The sequence below is a fragment of the Thermobia domestica genome, chromosome 15, assembly GCF_964235325.1.
Source record: "Thermobia domestica chromosome 15, izTheDome1.hap1.1, whole genome shotgun sequence".
NCBI lineage: Eukaryota > Metazoa > Arthropoda > Insecta > Zygentoma > Lepismatidae > Thermobia > Thermobia domestica.
In genome coordinates, this window is record NC_137468.1 from 177,286,702 (window position 1) to 177,312,356 (window position 25,655).

Below are 25,655 nucleotides of genomic sequence, written 5' to 3' on the forward strand. Positions count from 1 at the left end.
GTCGTATGAGTCAGGGACTAAAGGAAAATAAGTCCTTGGTTTCGTGTGAATCGGGATTTAAAAAATGAAAAATAATTTGACTGTACTTTTTTACAACTTTTTTTTAGACAAATCAAAATCGTATGAGAGACCATGGCAGTCGCCCCTAGTCAGTCTGAAAGCTCAGATAACATACTAATTAATGGTGTAATTGGGGATGTCAGCAGGCCCGTATTCACGGGGAGCAAGGGGACAGGCCTTCTCTAAATTTTTACTGTCCCCCCATGTTTTCACGAAAAGCTTGCACAAATCTCGATTAATTCTATGTGTAAACACTAAGAATAAAATGCAAAATAAAGGAGTTTATTCCAAGAATTTTTCCATTTTAACTATTTAAGGAACACTTCTAACATATTTTAAAGGAGTTGAAGTAAAGTTTATCAGTCTTCTCGAATCTCGATATGAACTGACACAATACATTTTGAAGCAAGTTTTCCGAAAAGGAGGAATATATTCATAATAATTTACGCCATGGTTGTAATACCGATCTGGTAGGTAGAAGACGAAGTGCGAAGTGCTTACTGCAAGCCAAATCATAAAAACAGCAGCAGGAACAAAGCGTTCGTTTTTGTCGATTGCAGTAACGGCGGTAGATTATTGTTATTCTATTATGTAGTTGTAGTACATACATGCATTGAAAAATCTCCACAACAGCAAACCTTAGATTAATTATGGAACAAGTAGTTGTGAAGTTCCGAGTTCCGTTAAAGTTGACTGATTCTTTGTGATGATGGCGTGATATGTAAAACAAGAACTGTGGTGAAACGTTCACCGAAAAAGTAATGGTTGCAAAGACTTTCATATGTTTGTTCTTGTACAAGAATGAAGTTAAGCTAAATTACTTTAATTAGATGAGTAAATCAGCAAGTGAACATATTTAACGTTTAAGTTTCAGGATTAAATTTCTGGTTGTGGAGCCAAGAATAGTTAATATTTGCAAGATTTAGAGGAGAAATTAAGTAACATAATGTACTGTATTGAACTTAAGGGTTGAGGATCCCGTGGAATTTTTTAAATTTTGTCCGTGGTTTACTTAAGCTCTATAAAGCACAGTAATTCACTTATGGTAAGCGACATTTTCACTTTTGCGAACGTACAAGATGGTAACTCGCATTTAAGGTGATGGGCAATGAGGAGTCGTGCAGCACTTTCCCAACTAAAATTTGCACATTAGACATTTCTTACAGACAATTCAATGAAGATGATTTATTGTTGAGTGACTCATCGAATGAGCATTGTCCCGAAGATGAGTACTTTTCATTCGCTTTTGTTTACGGATAAGGATTACCATTTGGTGCAATTGTGTTGAGTGAATCATGTTGTATTTTCAATAATAAACTGTTAATGTGGGATATCAAGTTCTGTATTGTAGTAGTTGCTGTGCAATATCAAATATTGCATTTTAGTAATTTCAGTATATCTCACACATATTTTCTGCTAGACCACAAAGAATGCAACAACCGCGGAAGTATGTATTTCCAGCAACACCGCGTGTCTTTTAAACATTTACGCGGATTCGTTTGCTGATCCAATAAAAATCCCGGAAAACAATTTTTCGCAACAGCAAGCTTCCATTACCACAATATGTATTCGCAAATATTCTTCCTGGATCCACACTGCGTTGTTGGAAATTCATGCCGGATCGTAGCTGCTCCAGCTAGGTTTTCTAACTTTCGGCAACAAGTGAACATGTAGCCCTTGTAGTTGAGAAACTGAAAGAATTATTATTGTTACATCGCCTGACGTGTTTTTACTTTTATTAATGATGCTTTCATTTTGTGAAATACAAAGCTCTACATCAATTAAATGGTGTGCAATGTAAATGCATACATCATTTACAGGATCGTGGAAGACAACAACTTTAGTACTGAATAGTTAGTCGTGTGGCTAACAGTTTAAGAACTTAGAACCATTAAGTTGTTAATTTGTTCATAGTCAGATGAAATTCAGAATTGAATGGTAGCTATTTCGTAAACAGAGACCCCGCGCAAAGAAATATTCGTATAAAAATTGTAATTAACCTTTTAATGAATTAACCTTTTCTGGTAGTTTTCTGTGATCTCTAAAAACAATTCCAACGGGGCAAGTAGGGGACTCAATTCGATACATTTTTTGTCATTTCTTTACTTCATTTTTTGTTCCATCATTTTGTCTGCAGGAGTTAATTATGATAAAAAGGCCTTGTGTCAATCTTAAACACAAACTAAATACAACTTTCGTGCAAGGCTGTCATTATAAGAAAGCCTTGTAAGAAAGTTGTATTTAGTTTGTGAAGGAGTTAATTATTTAAACTATTCGATTTTTTGTTTCATTTTTGCAGGAATTTACAGTTAAATGGCGTGTTCTTGTAGATTCTCCACCAAACAATATGTATTGTTCATTTTTGTAAAACATTACATATCTTTTGGTTTAAAATTTTCGGGAAAGCCATCTGGGTCCTATGATAGAGGTCCTTTGGGACGAGCAGAATATTAGTCGTCCGAGATTATTTCATCTACAAGAGCTTAAGAATTATATTCACTGGTCCCTTTATCTAAACACGAGGTAATTATGTATAAAGAAGGCATTTATTCTGAAGTTGGGCGTCCGCTTTCGCCACGTTTTTTCGTGTTATCTCTTTTCCACACTTTCTGCAATTTGTTATTAGGTTCATTAATCCGTGCTCTTCACAAACTTTCAAAAAATTTTGCTCGTTATCAACGTATTGCTTCACTAATGTTAAAACTGTTAGTTCATTGCCCTTGTACATTCGCCATGTTGATAACATAAATGCTCGTTTCTTTCCCACAATTCAACTGTTCGGTTACCTTACGCCAAGTAGTTCCCTCCGCTCGCCGTATAGTCCCATGTTTATAACTGCTTATATATAACAAATAAACAGATTTTTCGAGACTCTTATATATTATCAAACACACAAACGATCAAATTATCCATATCTTTCCTGTAAATTTTAAAAATTGTGCTGGGAACGGACGCCCAACTTTGGAATTTAAACCATAAAGGATGCATATTTGCATATTTGGTTTTGAGTTTTTTGAATAAACTTAGATTACGTAAATGGTAAATGAAATGCCAATTATAATTTCCAGTGAAATTAATCATTAGTTGAAATGGATTGAGATTAAATCTAGAACTGCAGATGGAAGTGGATTCTTTTTTGTTATTTCATTGAATTGAATTTCATGAGAATGTTCAGCACTCTTTCCAAGTTCTGTCAAAAGTTAGTAAATTTAATACACCATAAAGTTTCCAAACTCTTTCCTTTGTATATACATACACTCAGATGTACACGTTAGGTGGGCATTGAAACCCTGGTCACAATCTGGAATTTTCCTTTCATTTACTCTAATTTGTAGTATGATTTTGCAAATTCTAATATCTATCATAAAAAAGGGGAAAATTTAAATTTAAATTAAAACCGACTGATTTCAAGAATGCACGGAAATGCTGGATATAAAAGAATAGTCTGGAGGTGACTCATGTAAAAATTTGCGGTACCGTAACATTTGGTATACAGTTTTATCTTTGCATTTTTTAATAGTTAGGTACATCAACCTTCGTATTTTGATGGGTGCCACCCTGTCACTCGTGGGCATCTCTCGTAAAACTCAGATTTCCGGAATGTCACCGGGGATCTGAAGGTTCTATTTAAAAATAACTTTAAACATGTAAAGGCCACAGCGGTATAAATTATATAGCACCTGATTTGCAATAAAAAACTCTTTCAAATGATGTAACACGCATGAGAGTAATACCCATACGAAAGGAATAATAGACGAATTTTAGTGGCAAACATTCCCCAAAATTACCTTTTCGCTATTTTTCATTTGTTATGTGGCAGTTGCTTCAAAGTATAAGCAGAAACAAACAAGAGAGTTGGGTCAGAAATCAGGTGAAGAGGGTATGGACAATCATTTTTTCATATGTGCGGATATGCAGCTATACTAAGTAATAATGAAGATTAAGTGGTCAGATCGCAGCCGTTGGAAACACCCAATAGCAAGATCTGTCATGATGCATGCCCTCATGTCTTTCATTGGTTGCATTGGTCATCTTATGCAAAGAACTGGTTTGGAAGATTTGTTGCATGCAGCGTACCTAGGAGTTGTCAATATGATGTCTGGAAAGGCATGACCAAAAACAATCAGATGTCTGCATATGGTACTAACGTTACTTCTCGAGGAATTAATCAAAAGTGGAATTGGGGAAGTGAATGCGCTTTAGATGCAACATGAGAAAATCCGACAGAACCCCAACGGTAGATTGTGGGTAGACATGTTCATTATGCCGACAATAATAATAGACTTAATCTTAGAATTCCAGAAAGAAGGAGATTGATTGCTCGAAATGTACTATTTGAAGCATGATACCATACTTCTTTGCGGGCCGCGGTGGCTCAGTGGTAGGGCGTTCACCTCTGGTGCTAGGTGTCTCGGGTTCAAACCCTGCTCCCGCCAAGTGAACTTTGTGGTGGACAAACACCGTGTGCGTGGGTTTTCTCGGGGTTCTCCCGTTTCATCCCACTTTCTTCATTCCATCCTTTCATTCATTATTCATCATCACCGCTTCCTTTAGTCTAACCGGCATAATCGTGGGACGTAAAACTTCAAGATTTCATTTCATTTCACCATACTTCTTTGCTCCAGAACACCGGAATTATGCAAGATAAATCACGTGGTACGTACTATAGATGGTAAATGTCTTACCTAGTAACGTAAGAACTCCTTTAGAAAAGGAAGAGCATGTCTGTAGACACAAATCAGATGCCTGAAATGTTGTGGCGCTTGACCAATTTGGAAAGCAAACTTACATCCGTTATGGCAAAACAAAAGGTGGCCTTGTTGAGATGAGTCTGTCTGTTTAGCAAGTACCAGAGTGGGTCCTTTCGAATCCTATCTCCAACACATTTTCTATGTTAATGGATACGATGTTCGAAACTTCATCTTATGGTGTGGAGTGTGGTACACATAAACAAGTCAGACAACTCAGACGAAACTTAGATTGTAATTAGCAGAAGAAAACAAAGCAAGGTATTTTTTATTACATAACCCGCTCTTGGTTCAAAAACAGGTGGGCAGAAAGCTGATGAAAAAGTCAGAGTGTATACTGCATTAGTAATTGGCGACAGAATGGTCATTGCTTTTAAAAGCAAACTTCCGTATGGATTGTATAACAGCATCTGCAAAGAAGTAATCACCATGGCATCAGTTAAAAAAATTCTCAGGGTTGGAAAAAATAGTTATATGATTTTGAAATGCTGTATGCACGCCTATTGGTTATCTTTCAACATAAGGATATAGATCTTAATGCTCTTCTTGAATGTGAACCTTGTAACATATATTTCACCCTGTTTGATGAATATAGCAAGATGCGAAATGTAGCAAAGCAATAGTGACAAATAAACTTGCTATCATGGTTTCAACAGACACAAGACCAGTTATGCTGCTAGTGGATGGGAATGTTTTATTGCACCATGCAGAGGGGCCAGTTAGAAGTTGTGTGTTAGATCTTCATTCCGACATGTTAAAGGTACTCTCTTATGACCATGAAATGTACGTAATCTTTGACAATTATAAGACCCCATCTACAAAGTTTCGTGAAAGAGACAGACGTTGAACTGGTGGTGCAGTTCAACTTGTTTTGACTCTATCGACACCGCTGCTTGCACGAAGTGTTGTTCTTAGTAATGTGTATAATAAGGTACGCCTCATTAATCTTCTGTGCTCTATTGAACATTCTAACCCTCATGTAAAATTTGTAAATAGTGATAAAGGCTTACTTACGCATGAGGAAGCAGACGTCATACATATCTGTTACGCTCAGCAGATTGTTTCCCAAAATGGAAAGAAAAGTGTGCAGCTTCTCAGTGATGATACGGATATGTTTGTTCTAGTGTTACATTTATACTGGGAGTATTAGACAGATGTTATTTTATCCATGAAAAAGTTCAATGGTTAGATAATTGATATCAATGCGAGTGCCATTCATTTGGGTGACGATTGCAATGAAATATTAGCTTTACACGCTCTTACAGGATGTGATTCAGTCTCTTAGCCATATCGTAAAGGCAATGCTGCAGCATGCAAACTCTTACTGAAGCACATAAAGCCTTGCCTTAGAGTTATTTAGAGAGATCCTTGTACATCTCAAAGAAAATTTGAAGCTGGTAAAAACTTCTTCGTCCTCTTGATGGAGTAAGAACCTGCGAATCTATGGCTCTACTGACAACATATCTTTACCATTAAAAAGGATGCTTCAACCAACCTGAAGGCACTCAAACCAACAGCTGAGGTCATGCAGCAACATCTTAAGCGTGCCCAGTTAGAGGTATTATATTGTAAATCGGTAGACAATCTCTCACCTCCCCAGTTGTGCTTGGATGACTCTGAATGGGAAAATGAAAATTATATTTGCCTTCCATGAAGTACACTAACAACTGTGGGACCCCCAGAAGTGATGGAACTGATGTTCTGTGGATGTGTGTATTCTAAGCAAAATAATTGCAGTTGTAAATCCGTAAATTGTCGCGTACAACGTATTCCAAGTGGGAGACACAATATGTGCAAGAATATGAGATAAACAAAGCAATTTTTATTATCACGACCCTACAAGCAATATTAATGGAAAAAGTGATAGTGATGATAACGGTGAAAGCGTTGATGATTGGTCTAAAACTTTAACTTTTGTTTCACCTGTATAACTGAGAAAAATATATAATACTTTATATGTGAAAGAAAGAAGATTTTAATATACTTCATTAGTAGTGTTAGTTTTTGGTTATATTTTAAAAGAAGTTTTATTCCTGTTCATATCCTAAAACGGATTGCTTTCAGGTTCTTTCGTAATACGTGTAATACTGTGCTTTGTATAGCTGGACTTTTATAGTAGTTCCTCAAGTTTAGCTCAATTTGGTAACATAATTTGTGTTATATAAATTGTAAAGTGGAAAATCTTTAAAATCTAGATGTCTGATTTTCGTTTCATTATTGTGACGTAATTATACCACCTATTACCACCTGAATTACCCAAATTATGAAATGGACAAGGCAGATCTTATTCTGAAAATATCACCTTATAGTGATAACTCTTGTGCGGATTACCGTTTGTTACGTAAGTTTCCCAGGTGCATAAGTGATGTCATAAATGACTTCATACTGACAATTGCCCAAGGGTGCAATAATGACACCCGTCGGAATTTGAGAGAGGACATTCCAATCCATAAATAACAGCAAAGAAAAAAACATTATACTCTATGTTACGTCCTCCCACCAAATCTGCCCGACTAGAACTTTTATAAACATACATTTTAAGAAGAAATCCGATGACCATTGTTTCAATTATCTTTAATTACCAACTGAACATGGGTCTAGATGTAGGAAAGCTGTACGCGGTAGTCACTAGACCAACAGGAAATTTTGTTTTATAGTCTTTGCTGTTCTGTATGAATAGGTTCCAAATTAGACTTTATTTCTACGTTGCAATAGGAGTGACTGTTCGTTCAATTTACAATATTGACAATAGAGCAAAACGGTACTTTTATATAAGCTTAATGTCCGAAGCAGGGACCCTCCTACGATCTTTGTCGCTCTGTTTAAAACGGAGGTTGTGGATGTGTACAATTTATTGCTTCAATATTGATCATCATAGTAAAAATGTAGTAGTAGTACTAGATAGTGATAGTGATAATGCCCATTTTATATGGATTAGCAACACCAGAACTGATTTCATCTAAGCTATTTCTCTTCTAGTGCAACCGCAAGTAGCTTAAACTAGTACAAATCTCATTTAAATGTACGAGATACTTTGTATCGGTTGATAATTACTTGTATCTTGGACAGAAAGTGCTTCTACACAAGCACTATACCTGATATAGTGTTAACTAAAAATAACAAAAGAAGAATGTTTTAATATATGTAAGAAATATACATTATTATTGTATAGTTGGTTGCTATGTAGTTGTTTATAGATATATAATTAACATGTATGATTGCAAGACAGTTTGTGTGAATACACGTTAAAAGAGAATCAACGAATAAATTATCTAATACTTATCATGGACTTGTAATTCCAGTAGAAAAGGTGATAATACTAGTGGATATAATTACGGAAGATATTTTAAGGTGTAAACGATTACTGTCACAAAAGGATATACTTATATTATTAGCCGAACCAGGGTTGACGACTACCTTTGGTGAGTCGTTGTAAAATTTTTGGTTTACCTCACCCGGGATTCTTGTAAATTCATATCCCGAAGTCTAAAGTAAGGGTGAATTTACCTCAGTAAGAAGGTTCATGAATACGAACGCAACTATTCTTAGAAGTGGCAGAGTAATCACAAGAAAAATTATGATCGGAGAGATAGTAGAGAATGAAACTGTTGACAGTGTTAACAACGAGCAAAATATAGCTCCCATTACACCCGAAATGTTGACATTAGAAGACAAAATTTTAATGGCATTACAGCGACAGGAACAAAGCCGAAAAGACGATTTAGAAGCCATGAAGCAAAATTTGGCTCAGATGTCCAACGAACTAAAACAGACGGTACAGCAGAAATCCGAAGAATCAAGTAGACAATATGAAGAATTAAGTAGACGATTGGAGCAAATAGATCAAAAATCAGAAGAGACGAAACAATCTGTTATCCAGGCGGTGAGAGACATCACGTTACAGTTTGATGAAAAGCTAAAAGGATTATCTGAGGATTGCCAGGATAATTACAACCATGTAATCTAAGAAGTCAATTGTGTAAAAAAGGATTTGGAAGTAATAGAATCTTCTGTTCGTCAGCAAAATATTCAGGTCACAGATAATTCTAACCAAATACGTGCAAATACTCAATTGATATCTACTTTACAAGAGGAAATTAGGACGTTACAGATTAAGGACAACGCATACCACAACAACATGGTTAATGATCGTTTGGAGTTCCCTTGTTCACAAGAGATGACCTCGCATTCACCCGCAGCAGATCAACGTGGACCTTACGTTATCTCTTCTTCAAGTAATCCATCCGATGAGGACATTATTTTGGAAAGAATTCATCCAAGGAATACAGATGGGCGGAAAAGAGATGGTGGAACCACGCATAACGCAGTAGGTGGAAATTGTCACTCAACACGAACACGAAATGGTGAAAATAATGTAAAGTTAAGTGTAAAGATGAGCGAAATACGTGCTATGAGTAAGTTTAGTGGTAAATGTAATGAAAATGCTACTTCTTTCCTAGAAAAATTTCAGGATGAATGTAGTATAATGTGTATAGATAAATCGCAATATATGAAACTAATCCCTCATTTATTACTCCCACCATGTTCTTTATGGTTTAAAGCAATACGGGATCACGTCAATACATATGAGGAATTCAAAGCCGCGCTGATTGCAGATTACGAAAACGACTTTTTACTTGCAAACAGAGATGCCACGATTAGAAACCAACCTTTTAATCCTCGTTTGCACAAATCTGTTGTTGATTTTGTTGTAAATACATATAACGAATTAAAAGTCGTAAATCCGTTGCAATCGGAATCTAGAGTGATTGCATCTATTCGAAATCTATTACCGTTTAAATTACAACAAATCCTGTTTTCTACGCAATGCATGAGTTTTAATCACCTATTAATGTTTGTCCAATGTTATGAAACTCAATACCAGGCACTGAATCATCAAGCGGGAATAGGTAAAATTAAAAACAATTCAGATCACCTTGTACCTGTTCGGAATCTAAATATCCGTAATGCAGAAAATACGGAACATAACCTAATTCGAGCAAATTTAAACAATCAGAACGAGCAAAATAGGCAAAGATATGTTGGGAATCCACCTAACCTAATTAATCGTGACAATCCTTATGTCAGATCATATAACCAAAGTAGATTCAAAAATAGACGAAATACATGGCGAAATTCCAGAAATACAGTAAACTACATGGATAGACGTAATCGTAATTCAAGAGATGGCACTTCGTATCAAAATCAAAACAATGACGCAATTCATGTACAAAATAATGCGGAACATAATCACGATTGTGCAGTACAATGTACTTTATTAGAATCATATGCAAGTACGAATTTAAACTGACTGCAGTTGATGTAGTAAGGGTTAAACCCATATCAGTTATAGATTCTTATGAACATTTATCTTCAAATTTATGTGTTAATGTCAATAATGAAAACAACCCTTATGACTTTGAAGTACAACACATTAAAGGAGTAGGTAATGGACCCGTAGATACTTTATTACGTCTGTTTCAATAAATGATAATTTTCAAATGATTTTAATTCTTTCTTCTTAATGTGAAGAATTATAGTTCGATTCATAATTGATTAAAATCAAAGGTTATTTATATTATATTGATTTGTGTTGAAACTTAATTGTCAAAGATTATGTTAAGTATAAGGTTCATTCTATTAAGCTAATTATCCGACGACTGTCTACATGCGCCACCTTATATGTTACTCGAATAAGATTCTTCTGTATTATGACGCCTTATTGATACGATGTATACTGTAAAATATCATCTAAAAGTAATTACTATATAACGCGCCCTAGAAAGATCAAACATTGTTATCATCACCGTTTTTAATAATGATTGAAACTGTTGATCATTGTAATGTGTTTTAAAATGAAATTATTTCTTACGTTTTTGACTTCGCACCCTTCGTTGATTATATTAGTAAGCGACGACGTTTTTATAATAAAAGATAAATATTAATGAAATAAAAGACTTATTCTAAATGTATTTATATGAAGGAAACTTAATGAAGTTATATACGAGGGGCGATCAAAATGTAAAGGACATAATTAATATAATATCATTATTATAAACGGACCAGTGGTTCTTAAATATAAAAATCAAGCTACCTTGTAACTTTTATATTCAGTCCCATCATCGGGCGACATTTCATACAACGAGATACTTTGTATCGGTTGATAATTACTTGTATCTTGGGCAGAAAGTGCTTCTACACAAGCACTATACCTGATATAGTGTTAATTAAAATTAACAAAAGTAGAATGTTTTAATATATGTAAGAAATATACATTATTATTGTATAGTTGGTTGCTATGTAGTTGATTATAGATATATAATTAACATGTATAATTGCAAGACAGTTTGTGTGAATATACGTTAAAAGAGAATCAACGAATAAATTATCTAATACTTATCATGGACTTGTAATTCCAGTAGAAAAGGTGATAATACTAGTGGATATAATTACGGAAGATATTTTAAGGTGTAAACGATTACTGTCACAAAAGGATATACTTACTGTTACGATACGATACGTCGGAGGTCCCTGGTTCGATTCCAACGACAGACTTTTGGATTCACGTCATCTACTTCGCTGGATTATTTTTATTTTTTTTTCCTCGGAAAGTTCAATTATGTAGTCTCAAGCTTCCTAGAAGCATATTTGTATACCTTTGTGTTTTATTAAAAGATACGTGCAATAGCAGATTCCTTTAACCTCATATAAAGTCACTACCCTTGTTTGTTTTCCTACTTTTGTGCAACTTATCAACTTTCTACTTGTGTCTGGCTACGTTTCCATTTCTTGGCAGTGTCACTAGTCTGCGTTTGAGGACATTGCTCACATTCAACTTATTTGTAAATATTTCGAGCGCCCAGTTAGCTTTTCTCTAGCTGACTCATTCGATTGCCTCAACTAAAAGTTATTGTCTGGTAACTACGTCAACGATTATTAAGTGTGTATTTTGTATTTTCTATTTTTCGCTGAGGTTTAGCTTTCCACTTGAAATTCCTCAGAAAATACAATTCAGGATCAGGAGGTGAAGTCCCCAGCGTGTGAGGTCTTCGACTCTCAAACGTTTTGACACATGTAACATCACGAACACGGTGTTAGGAAAAGGTGAGTTATGGAGTGACCATATTTGGTATTGAGGAAATCAGGAGGTGTGGTTTGAGACCTCAGTCCGGGAAACAAAACTGGATGGTGGGTGTTTCTCGGGGCACTTCGTTTGGAGTTGGAAGAACAGCAACGAGCCAGCGAAAGAGAGGGAGGAGAAGAATGGAGTTACTAACTTTGAAGAAGGTACTGTTTATTTCGTCGAGACAATAAGTGACTACGCCAGACTGATTACTCTTATACTTTCTTGTCCTTACCCTATCTGCTGCACTTTTAAAAGCAAATTTGAGTATGAGTTATGATTTCTAAATACCATGAGCTACATTTTCCACATGCTTTAGTTGTAGAATTATCTTTCAGATGAGATTTATTTTTATATTCCAGCGCTAGTTGCTGGTGGTGGAGAAGATACCCCAAAATCCAGTCATCTATCGGTCACATAATGACCAAAGCGATAGATGATATCAAGCTAAACATAACTACTATTTAGTCATGTTTCATGATGGAGATGCTTTAGGTTTGATCTCTGTAGTACCTGTGCAGCTGGGTTAAAAAAAAAAAAATTTGGCGTTATCACTTTTTTGTTCTGACTACATTTATTTGGAGATTATTTTTATATTTTGCGTTACTTTGCTGAGGATAATGTGCTTTTATCTGATTTTTGTGATGATTTAGATGCTACTGAATTTTTTGAGCCGATTATTACATCATCTCCGGGTCGCATACATTTTACGCGACAATGTTTTGATAAGATTAAAAAGCAATTACAATTTACGCATTCGCTTTCGAGTATTGACACTGTTTCTTCATTAGATTCTGACAGGTTTGAGTTTACTGTAGACATGGCTGTTGGGGGAAATCAGGATAATATTGGCATTTTGAGTCATATTCTTCGGCCAGAACCATTTTTTGGACGTATGGGCGATGATATTGTTCGCTATATCGATCAATTTGAAGTATTGGCTCAGGTAAATAATTGGACAGACGTAAAGAAAAAATGGATTCTGGGTTCGCTTTTAAAGGGGTCAGCAGCCTATTGGTTTGACACTACGTCAAAACAAGCAGATTTTCCGGAGTTGTCATATGAGCAATTTAAACAGAAGTTAATAGCTGCTTTCAAGGACGCGCTTTTGCCTCAACTTACAGAACAGGAAATGCGGATGCGAGAACAAAATGAAGGAGAGAGTATTCTATCATACGTTTACGCCAAGCGTAATTTAATTTTACGTAACGATAAGGACGAGCCAGTAGCTAAGCAAGTGCAGTTAATAATCGATGGATTATCTCCGGAGTATATGAGATTGGCAATAAAAAAACAATATGTTACTGTTGAAGCTTTAGTGCAAGATTTGTTGGACGAGGAGAAGGCACGCGTGTTGTTAGAAAGAAAAGCAATTGAAAAGCTGATTAAGAAAAATCCGTTGTTAGCTAATTCTCAGTTAATGCAATGTAATCCACCTGAGAATACTCAAGTTCAATCGGCTTCTGTTCCGCAAAGTCAGCTTTCCCAGGCTGTAGTACGGACTTTGCCCTCTCAAGCTACGAATACACAGGAAACTGATCAGGTTAAAGATCAGCTGGCTGCTATACAAAAGCAATTAACGCAATTGTCTTTGCAAGCAGAAAATAAGAGAACAGATGATCAACGTTCGTTTTCGAGACGTAATACTAATAATAACAATAGTAATAACAATTATGGACGTAATTATAATAGACGGGGCAATGGCCAACGGTTTCAGCAAAATCGTTCCCGGGGTGGTCAGAATAACAATGCAGGGAATAGGACACAGCAGAGGGGTCCTATTATTTGTCATAAATGTGGAAAAGAAAACCATATTGCCACCCACTGTAGAAGTAATTTAAACTGATCAATAGAGTTGATGACGCAGGGCCATCAGCTCTTCAACGTCTTAAAGTCCCTATTCAGATTGATCGTGCGCTTCCTCATGTTAATGTTACTATTAATGGGAAAGAGAGTCCTTTATTATTGGATTCTGGATCACAGGTGTCTTGTATTGGTCAGGCCATGGTCCCGCGTTTTGCTAAAGTTCAAGCAACACATAGTTTTTTGAAAGGCGTGACAGGGAATACTTTGTCTGTTAACAAGATAGCTTTGGTTCGATTCAAGCTTGGATCTCAAGTTTTTTGTCATCCTTTCCGGGTTATCCCAGCGTATTCCCACCCACCCCTATTGGGGCAGGATTTTTTATTAGCACATAAGGCAAATTTAAATTTACATGATTTATGCTTGGAAGTTACGCGGTTTGGTAGGATTCCTAAATTTACTCTGCCCACCGACAGTACAGTTAATTCTGTGTGTAACGAATTTGCAACGCTCGTATCTCCTGTGTATAAGGTTTTTTCGTCTGTTTGGTTGCCCCCACGTTCGCGAACATGTGTTAAAGTGAAGAAATGTTTTGATTTATTGGGAAATAGAGATTATTTGGTACCTAATAAGTTCGTAGTGGGTGCTGTACATGTTTTATTAAGAGATACTGCGGTTGACAGCGTAAATTCACATATTTGGGTTTCGAATCCTACTGACAAGCAATTTTTGCTATGGAAGAATAAAGTTTTAGGGCATGCTGTTCTGAATAGGGAAGAACATTTTTGTAGTAATGTTACCGAAGATACTGGTCTTCAAAAGACTCAATCTGATAAATTTGATTGTACCAGGGTGGATGTGAACCCTGAACTCTCTGAACATGACAGACAACGATTTTATGATTTAGTTACGGAGTATAGAGATGTGTTTAGTTGGTCCCCGGACGATTTTTCAAAGGCACGGGACTATGTTCACGAATTTCAGTTAAAGGATGAAGACCCAGTATACATCCGCCAGTTTCCCATCCCGTTCCATCTTCGGGATGCTGTTCACGAGCAAGTTGAACAGTGACTTAAACAGAACGTCATTCGTCCTTGTCATAGTAGTTACAATAATCCCATCATATTAGTTAAGAAAAAAAATGGATCTTGGAGGTTCGTGGCAGATATGAGATTTACGAATGCTAAAATAAGGCCTATTAATTTTCCTGTACCACCAATTCAGGACATATTAGTGCGTTCTAGTGGTAAAAAAATGATTTGTACGACAGATCTTTCGCAAGGTTTCTTTCAAGTGCCTTTGTCTGAAAAAAGCCAATTAGTAACTGCTTTTTCAGTTCCTGGACTTAAGCAGTACTGTTTCACTTCCATTCCTATGGGAGGAGTTACTTCTCCAGCGGCATTAAATGATTTAATGAAACTAACACTAGAAGGATTAGATGAAAATAAAGTATTTTATTATCTCGATGATATTTTGTGGTCAGACGATACGATAGATGGCATTATTAATACAACACGTGAACTATTTGAACGATTAAGACGCAGAGGTTTGAAAATATCTCCTGAAAAAACCAAATTAGGCCATTTTTCATTGGAAATATTGGGTCACCGCGTCTCTAAGCGTGGTATTTCTATTTCTGAACGTATTACTGAATCGATTCAAAATTATAGACGTCCAAGAACACAAAAACAATTGAAAAGTTTCTTAGGGTTGTGTTCATTTGTTAGAAACCATGTTGCCAACTTTTCGTCTATAGCGGAGCCGTTACAGCGTCTATTGAAAAAAAATGTTCCATACAAATGGACGAGTGAACAACAACAAGCTTTTGAAAAGCTCAAAGAAGTGATCTTGTCTGCGCCTACTCTTATGAAATTTCATCCAGAAAGAGACGTGTACGTCGTCACGGACGCCTCACAACGCGGTTTAGCTGGGGCAGTCCTGCAACCTGAAAGTGATGAAAAAGATGCTCCTTTGGTTCCAATAGCTTACTGTTCTCGTGCTGTAGGGCCACACGAGAAATCTTATCACCCATTTCATTTGGAACTTGCAGCGTTGATCTTTACGCTAAGACGCTTTAGATATTTTTTATTAGGACGTCACTTTTATTTGCGTACCGATTGTAGATCGCTGGTTTATTTACGTCAAACTAAGAATGTGGCTAAATTTTCTCGAATTCTTGCGGAGTTGGAGACCTATAATTACACTATTTCTCATATTTCGGGTGCTTCCAATAGTCTTGTAGACAGTATTAGTCGCCATGTAGATTGCACAAGAGACGAAGCGGATGAACAGAAGAATCTAGAAGATCCCCGGGTCTTTACTATAGAAGAAGATGATAAGTTAAAGGAAGAACAGCGGAAGGATTCCTGTTACAAAGATATCATTCTCTTTTTAGAAGGGAAAATACCGCAAAATTACGATATTGAACGACAGGCACTGCGATATGAGATGAAGGATGGTTTGTTGTACCGAAAACATAGACGTCCAACTGGTACACAGTTGTTGGTAGCTATTCCTGCTTCCTTACGAGAGAAAATGTTTCAGTCAGCTCATAGTTCTTCTTTGGGTAGTTCACATTCGGGATTTACAAAAACATATAATTTGTTGTTAAATTCAGTATATTTTCCTTACATGAAAAAGTTCGTCATCGAGCGATGCAAAAGCTGCCAGGTGTGCCAACGTTTCAAAAAGGTACCGGGTTCGCCTCCAGGTGTTTTACAAACTATGCCTAGCGTGCCTCCTTTCTTTCGTATTGGTATTGATGTAACTGGGAGGTATTCTGATGCCAATATTCTGCGGCACAAATATTTAGCAATCGCAATAGACTACAATACTCGTTACGTAGTAACGGCTACGTTGGGTGAACAGACAGCCGCTGCTTTGGCAGATTTTTTGTACAATCATGTAATTTTACGCTTTGGTCTGTTCAAAGAAGTTATTTTAGATAGATCTACGGCGTTTACTAGTTCTTTGTTTCAAGAACTATGTAATATTTTAGATATTAGAATGAAGTTTGTTAATCCTTATTTTCACCAGACCAATGGTCTTGTTGAGACTTATGTCCGCCATATTGAAGCACTATTGAAAAGGAAAGTGGATCCTAACAATCATGGTAGTTGGGTGGATCACGTGCCAGCCGTCACTTTTGCCCATAATATCACTGTGAACCATTCCACGTCATTTAGCCCATTTAAACTGTTACACGGAGTGGATCCTTATTTAGAACACCAGGCTATCATTAATGGACCGTGTGTACACAGTGTGAATCAAGAGCGTCTAGCCACTCTTGTTGACATTAGAGAACAGGCTCAGGATAAACTTTTTAATCGATTTCGTACTTCAGAGAGATCTTACAATAAACATCATAGATCCGTACAGTTCACGGAAGGACAGCGTGTATGGATTTTTGACCCTTCAAGACGGAGAGGTAATGCCAAAGCATTTTCAGGATTATTTTTTGGACCTGCTGTTATAGTACGAAAAGATTATGAAAATGCTTATTTTGTGAAGTACAAAACTTGAAAGGGAAGATAAAAAATTGAGTCGATTGCCATTACTAGACTTAAACCGTATTACCCGGATGTAACCCCAGAACCGATGACAGGCGAGGAAGAAGAAGAAGAAATGCGTGACATGCAAGTGATTAATGTTGCCAAAGATTGTTCTCAACATAATATGGAGTTTAACCAGCTAACATTCACCACTGCACTCAGTGATCCCGTGGAAATTCAGCGAGTTGTGGATGTGTTGGAGCTTCCAACTTTAATGGATTTGTCTCAGAAATTCGCATACAAGAAGCCATTATATAGTTATAATGAGGACATTAACAGAAAAGTGAGTGTATATTATGGTAATATTGCGGATCTGAAGTGTGACATGCAGCGAATGAGACCCTTACTCCCTTGTCTGGAGTCGACGGAGCAATTCACAGAGGGGCAGGGAAGGAACTAGTTGAAGTTTGTAGAAAGCTAGGTTCGTTAAAACCTGGTGAAGCTAAGATCTCTTCGGCTTTTAATTTACCAGCGGAATATGTGTTATTCACTTGCGCGCCTAGAGATAATAATAAAAGAATTTTACGACAATGTTACACGAATTGTCTACAACGCGCTTTGGAGAATAATTGTCGGACGATAGCGTTCCCTAATTTGGGGACTGGGAAATTCAATTTTGACAAGTTTCAGGCAATGAAGATTGCTTTATCCACGATTCGAAATGTTTTGGAAGCTAATCTGCAAGATTTCGATCGTATTGTGCTATGTAGTTTTGATAAAGAGAACCGGAAATTATATGAAAATAATATGTTTGCTTATTTCCCACTGCGGATTTAATAAAAAAAAAATAAAAAAAGACAGTGGTTAGTAGCGCATATATGAAGGTTAGTAGAGTTCTTACAGCTATTCTTACCTACATGTATTACTAATGACTTAAAAAAAATTCACTAATGTTTCACATATTAGTGTATCACGCACGCACAGCACTGTATCAGGCACACACACTCACTGATCACTAGTCTTCGGTTATATAGATCCTGGACGAAGGGTTTTCCTTTCACTTACCTGCAAAGGAAAAAAAGAAATTCAATTTGGATATTTATTATACTTTGATTTGACGTTTGTTTATTTTCTATTCAGATCATAAGCTTAAAAAATTACCAATTATGACATTTTTATACTAGCTGGTCTAGTACTTATTTTATTTATTTATTTATTTATTTTGCAATTTTTATTATGACTACTTTACTCGAGTATAATTGCGTAGATCATGATCTATACATATTACCTAATTATGTATTTTACCCTGGTCTGTGACGTTTGAATTTCACCGAATTAAGACTTTAAAACTGCAGTTTTCCTATTTTTGACATTAGTTTTCTCTATTTTGATATTAATTTCCTGATTATGACGTATTTTTCAAATCCTAATTTAGTCTATATGCGCATTTTATGATATAAGTTTTGCTTAGTTGTGTTATTAATTATAATATATACCTGTTTGACTATCGATTTTAGTGTTATTTTTATTATAATTATGTCTTTATGACTGCTACGTTATGGTTTTTAAGTAATTTCAACATTTTATGAGAAGTATAGCAGTTTAATTTAATGGTACTAAGCTGAGTTATTTTGTTTGAATGCATCTATTAGCTTCCTTATTTAATGAATCAAGTTACACTATGGTAGTTAAGATACAAATATATATGCATTGCATACGTTAACGCACTTGAATTTTATTTGAGTTTTGTTCTGAGTTTTATTTATTTATTTTGGGTGTTATATGTGTGTTCGTTTGTATTTTTTACAGATGATCCTGGTTTTATCCATTGCCTTTGGTACTTCTGCCAATTTTGATGTGTCGATTTCAAGTGGATTTCTTCTTAATGAGTTACATGGCCACATATTATACCAATATGCTATTCCCATCATGTTTAACGTAAGTTTCACTTTTCCGCAATCCCTGCCTGCGTCTTCTTTATTTAAATCATTACACTGTGCCGATAATTCTTCGTACTCTATTCAGACATGCTCTTTAGCTCATAGTCTTGACGCATTACATTCACATATAGCGAGTAATTTTTTGAAAATTAATGAACCTTATAGATACCGAGAACATTCGCGTTCTAAGAGAGGTATTGCTATTTTAGGGAATCTTTTTTCATTTTGCTGTAACGTGGCTACCCAAGGACAGTTATCGTCTTTTCAGAAGAAACAAGATAAATTAGAATCTACAGTTATTGAACTAAGACAGCAGTTACTGAGAAATTCTGTGTATATTCAGAATGCGTCTGTTGAATTAACAAATTTCCAGGCGAAATTGGGTAAAAATTTTCAAAAGATGGAAGTTTTTTCTAAAACATTGTTAGATCAATCTAAATTTTTGGCCAGGACCTTAGAAAATTTATCAAATAAGGACCAATTGGAAGTTTTTGCGATTTTGGGTGAATTATATCAGTTATCGATGCACATTTTGAAAGTATTAGAATTTCAGCGTTATCAAACGTCCATTCAAAGCTGTCGTGCAGGGAAGTTAGATCCCGTATTGGTGCCTTATGAAGTTTTGCAAGCTCAGCTTCACATTTTACAGGAATCTATAACTAAACAACGTATGATTTTGGCTATTCCTGCTGAAGATATTGATATATATTATACTTTGAAATTACTTTCGTGCACTATTACTGATAATTACATTTTTGTGCATTTTAAAGTGCCACTTAGAGAACAAGATATGCAATTTAAATTATTTTCAGTTAAGGCCATTCCATTTGGTTATCATAACCAAACATGTTCAATTAGTATTTCACCCAGTTATGTTATCTTTCAGGGTCATATTTTAGCCCTACCAATTACTGGATCAGACCTTTTGTCATGTAATTTGCAAGTTTCACCCTTATGTAAAATCCCATCGCAAGTTTCTGTGTCCTCCCATTTAGCGCAATGTTTATATAAAGGATATTTTGGTATAACTGTCCATGATATTATTTCATCTTGCTCTTATATTTGTCATGAGAATTCTCAAAGCCAATTACTGGAATTACAACCACATACTTATGTGTTGACTCATCCGCCTGCTACGGTTCAATTAGTGACTGGTACTAACACTAAACTTATAGACATTACAGATAAAGCTAAGTATGGTTCGATTATGATTAAATTGCCTTGTGGTACGACATTAAGAGTTAATAGTCATTTATTTGCGAAAGCCGTCTTTCCTTGTTTTCAAACGGAATTAGTTACGCCGAATGTGGTGCATTTATTTCCGGCTTTCTTGTCTGCCAATAGTTTTGTTCACCTTAATCAGAAATTTAAAACTCATGAAGTTTTTAATTCTTCAAATTTATTAAATCTCAATTGGCACTATTCTGTACCTCATCTAAATCTTTCTAGTTATTCTGTCGCTACTGTGGTTCCCTATTCTCCAATTTATTATAGAGACAATTTTATTCCTATTTTTCTCGTGGTTTGGAATATTATTTTGACATTAGCTATAGGTTACTTATTATATAAACAAGGGTTTTTCTTGTGTATTCTCTGTGTGAAAGGCGCTAGAGCAGAATCTATGTCTTTGGATCAGGATGTATTGTGGATCATTGTTCATATTGTGGAAATTTTATTACTGTTGTTAGCAGTTTTTCTGTTATTTAAAATTTATAAGCGACGCCCCATGTTACGTCGAAATCCTAAAGTTTTTAGAAGTGCTAGCCTGCCTCCACCCCCTCCACCAACTACTAGTGAAAATAATAGAACTAACGTTCATCCTTCGCCTTCAGTCTCTTATTTACATGACTATATAACATATTATTGATATTTATTGGAATTTATTGCAACTTGGGATTAGGTATTATTATTATTAGAGATATTTATAGGCGTTGATATAATAACTTTGTATTAACATTGTACAGTTGTATTGCTTACTTATATATATATATTGTTTTTAAGAATTCGTAGTGGCATATGATGCATTAGTATTTTGATTATATTATGTGAAGGATATTGAGATTATAGATACCTTGTGGAAATCCTTGGATGCATTGAAGCCTACGTCCCATTGCTGAATTCAAGTAGTATTTCCGGAAAAAGAAGAAAAATGTAGAAGTGGAGTAGTATCATCTTTATTGTATATGCATATTTTGTATAGACTTTGAATTTAATGTGATTAGAAGAAACAAAGATATTTATTAATAATAATACTACATAATTTGTATGCTACGACAGATCGTATTTTATTCACATTATAGACTGTGATTTTATTTGTGTTTAAACTTCTACCTCTGACTACGAACATACTTTTCACTTTCAATGCTTCGTCTGGACTTATTTTGACTTTCTGATATGGATTACAATTGAGAAATCTACGCCTCAGCCTTGCTATTGGACATGGAAGTTTCTCGCCAAGTGGATTTGACTTATTGTGATCTTCGATCCTGCCGACTGGTTGTTGTTACGTCGCCCCGAGCAGTATTTCTTACGTCGCCCCGTCACCTTGGATATTTCACCTGGACATCTTCACTTACAGGCCGCGTTAGGTTAGGAGTAGTTTGGTGGTGGTCTGTCGTATCCTATTTTTCTTGTCGGCAAGTGCGAATATGGACCGCGATAAGTCCATTTCTACGGACACTGTGAAGATTAAATCCTTCATGGTTCGATTTTCTAGAGATTAATAGGACCACTCTTTGCCCCCCGGTTTTGTTCCGCCAACATTCTGTGCTATTCTATGGGTAGTTACCTAGTTATGCGTAAATTATTAAGCTTTGTCTTCCATTAGAGTGAGATCTACATTAGAGACTTTACATTGTGGATTATTTATTTCATTCTATATTAAAAAAAAAAAAACTTTAGTGCAAGGCTGATTGGATTTCAATTAAGCTGATTTTTTTTTCTGCCCTTCGTTTGCTGTATACTACTTATTAATTTTGTTTAAGTAAGGAAGGTCAAACATAATAGAAATATTATCATTATTTTTCTTTTTAAGTTTGCTTGTGCTTTACACATTTTTATACCGGGTTTGTTTCCGTTTACTTTGGCTTATTTATTATTCCATCCATATCAATTTTTTTTCCTACTTCAAGACTATACATATATTTATATTATAACTTTGTTTTTTTGTTGTTGTTGTTGTTGTATATTTGTAGGACTTACCTTTAAAATATCTTTATTTTGATTTTTCTCATCACTTTTTTAAAATCTTCTTTTGTTTTAGTTTCTCGTACTAGATATATGGCGTCGCCACTTTCGCTTATTTGAGAACTTGTCGTCTGCCTGGATTCGTCGTCCGATACAGCGTATGCCATCTAGTGTTTTTTAATCTTAACTTCGAGGTCGTAACTAAGTATGATTTAGGTTTTTTTTTTGGTTGTTAATTTTGAATATTGAGAAAAAAATTTTTATGTATACTTACATGTGTTTTTTAAGTTTCTTTTAGATGCCGATGATTGTTCTAGATCTTCCATGTATTCAGCTCTTAGACTCAATCATCTTGTTTGCGGGGAGGGCATGTTACGATACGATACGTCGGAGGTCCCTGGTTCGATTCCAACGACAGACTTTTGGATTCACGTCATCTACTTCGCTGGATTATTTTTATTTTTTTTTCCTCGGAAAGTTCAATTATGTAGTCTCAAGCTTCCTAGAAGCATATTTGTATACCTTTGTGTTTTATTAAAAGATACGTGCAATAGCAGATTCCTTTAACCTCATATAAAGTCACTACCCTTGTTTGTTTTCCTACTTTTGTGCAACTTATCAACTTTCTACTTGTGTCTGGCTACGTTTCCATTTCTTGGCAGTGTCACTAGTCTGCGTTTGAGGACATTGCTCACATTCAACTTATTTGTAAATATTTCGAGCGCCCAGTTAGCTTTTCTCTAGCTGACTCATTCGATTGCCTCAACTAAAAGTTATTGTCTGGTAACTACGTCAACGATTATTAAGTGTGTATTTTGTATTTTCTACTTTTCGCTGAGGTTTAGCTTTCCACTTGAAATTCCTCAGAAAATACAATTCAGGATCAGGAGGTGAAGTCCCCAGCGTGTGAGGTCTTCGACTCTCAAACGTTTTGACACATGTGACATCACGAACACGGTGTTAGGAAAAGGTGAGTTATGGAGTGACCATATTTGGTATTGAGGAAATCAGGAGGTGTGGTTTGAGACCTCAGTCCGGGAAACAAAACTGGATGGTGGGTGTTTCTCGGGGCACTTCGTTTGGAGTTGGAAGAACAGCAACGAGCCAGCGAAAGAGAGGGAGGAGAAGAATGGAGTTACTAACTTTGAAGAAGGTACTGTTTATTTCGTCGAGACAATAAGTGACTACGCCAGACTGATTACTCTTATACTTTCTTGTCCTTACCCTATCTGCTGCACTTTTAAAAGCAAATTTGAGTATGAGTTATGATTTCTAAATACCATGAGCTACATTTTCCACATGCTTTAGTTGTAGAATTATCTTTCAGATGAGATTTATTTTTATATTCCAGCGCTAGTTGCTGGTGGTGGAGAAGATACCCCAAAATCCAGTCATCTATCGGTCACATAATGACCAAAGCGATAGATGATATCAAGCTAAACATAACTACTATTTAGTCATGTTTCATTACATTATTAGCCGAACCAGGGTTGACGACTACCTTTGGTGAGTCGTTGTAAATGTTGGTTTCATACATTAATTGTTGTCAGATACTCTATGACCCAGTAGTGTTGCGCTCACAGTGGTGCGAGGGTGAGAGGGAGATCAGGTTTGGGCAATCACATCGATGGATCAAACGTCGTGCGTGGAGAGACTAATCCCAGAACATCATGTTTCCAGAAGAATGCCGCTTCTCTACGGAATCATAATGAATTCCCATTTATATCAGGTGCGCCCCTGGTGCTAGAGTAGGTGAAGTCTGTATTTTGCATCAGCGCATTGGCCGACACCGGGTGTTTGGTCATGGGCAGAAGTTGAATTCCATCCCTGTTAATACCACTTACAAATTGGTAGTCATTTCACCAGCCATCTGTACACTGACGAGATATTGGACACGATCTTTCGTCACAGTCTCACACACGACACTTTTAAATTTGACTTTTTTTAATTGTAAGAACAAGAAAGCGTGTCGACGCACTATGAGATATTGCATGCAGTTTCTTGCTATTAGCTCTAGAATCGTGTGTAACAAAGAAGCACGAAATTAATATATATATAATTCCACCTCAGAAATTCAGTATTTTTTTACTATTTGAAGAACATGGTTTATTATAAACCTCAACTGTATTTCCCATAATTATCCTATTAAACTTTTTATTGTGCGTTGTGTATACCGCGGTAGCCAACAAGAGGGAAACTGTAGATAAAAAAGTTTTATTTTTATAATAATGTTCTGCTAAAAATTTCTGTAGCTAGTAACACTGCTGCCAGACAGACGCAAATTATCTTGAAATAAACATTGTAAAACCACTAATATATCCTTTAAGGATCGTGGCGATATTTAAGAAACAAAACCCTCTAATTACAAATAATAAAACATTACAAAGAGGAAAGTAGGGAAAAACTAGAAAAATCCACGGTTAAAACCAAGATGCGAATTTTTCGTTTGCCCCTAATTTTTGTGTGCTTTCATCTAGCAACACTGCACACGGACAGGTTCAATTGATATTGATAATTAGGTATTAATCCAAGGTATCTACCCAACAAGTCTTAAGGATATTCCTTTACACTGAGAAAAGATCGTAGGTGGCGTACCTAATAAAGCACGTTAAATTTGTAAATCCTGTAGTGTTTCGAGTTAACACCAGTACAGCAAACGAAAAGGCATGTTTTATAATACTTTCCGCATAAGTGTTCCATATATATTTACTTTCCGTATGGAACAATAAAGGCTGTCAGGATCTAACATACAAATGGACGTTCCAACATGTAGCTGACGAATGTATGTATGTATGTATGTAATATCCGTAGTATGTATGTAGTATATCAATAATACTCAACCATGTTCATTGTTGTTTTTAATGTAAATTCATGCAAGAGACTGTTGTCCTTTCATTTGATCTACATTCTCAAGTCAGTGAATATTTACTCGCTGTAAACACTAACTGCGGATTGTAGATTAAACAAGAGGACAACAGTCTCCTCCATGAGTTGACAGTTAAAGCAAGAATAAAGACACTATCATTGATATAGAAAGCAGCAATAGCAAGGAGTACTTACGGACTTGTTTTTCTCAAGGGTGCATTTTGACTTTCCACGCCTTCTGGTGATAGTGGCATTCTTCACCAGTGTTGCTGTGGGTCTGATATCACAGTGTTACAACAAGACGAAAGAAACGACCTTGGGAGCCTTTACTGGACTAACTATTCATCCTACTTTCATTCTGTACACAACAACAAATTTCCAATAGATTATATGAACAAAACACCTCCTAGAGTATGACGTCATTATTTAGCACTTTGAC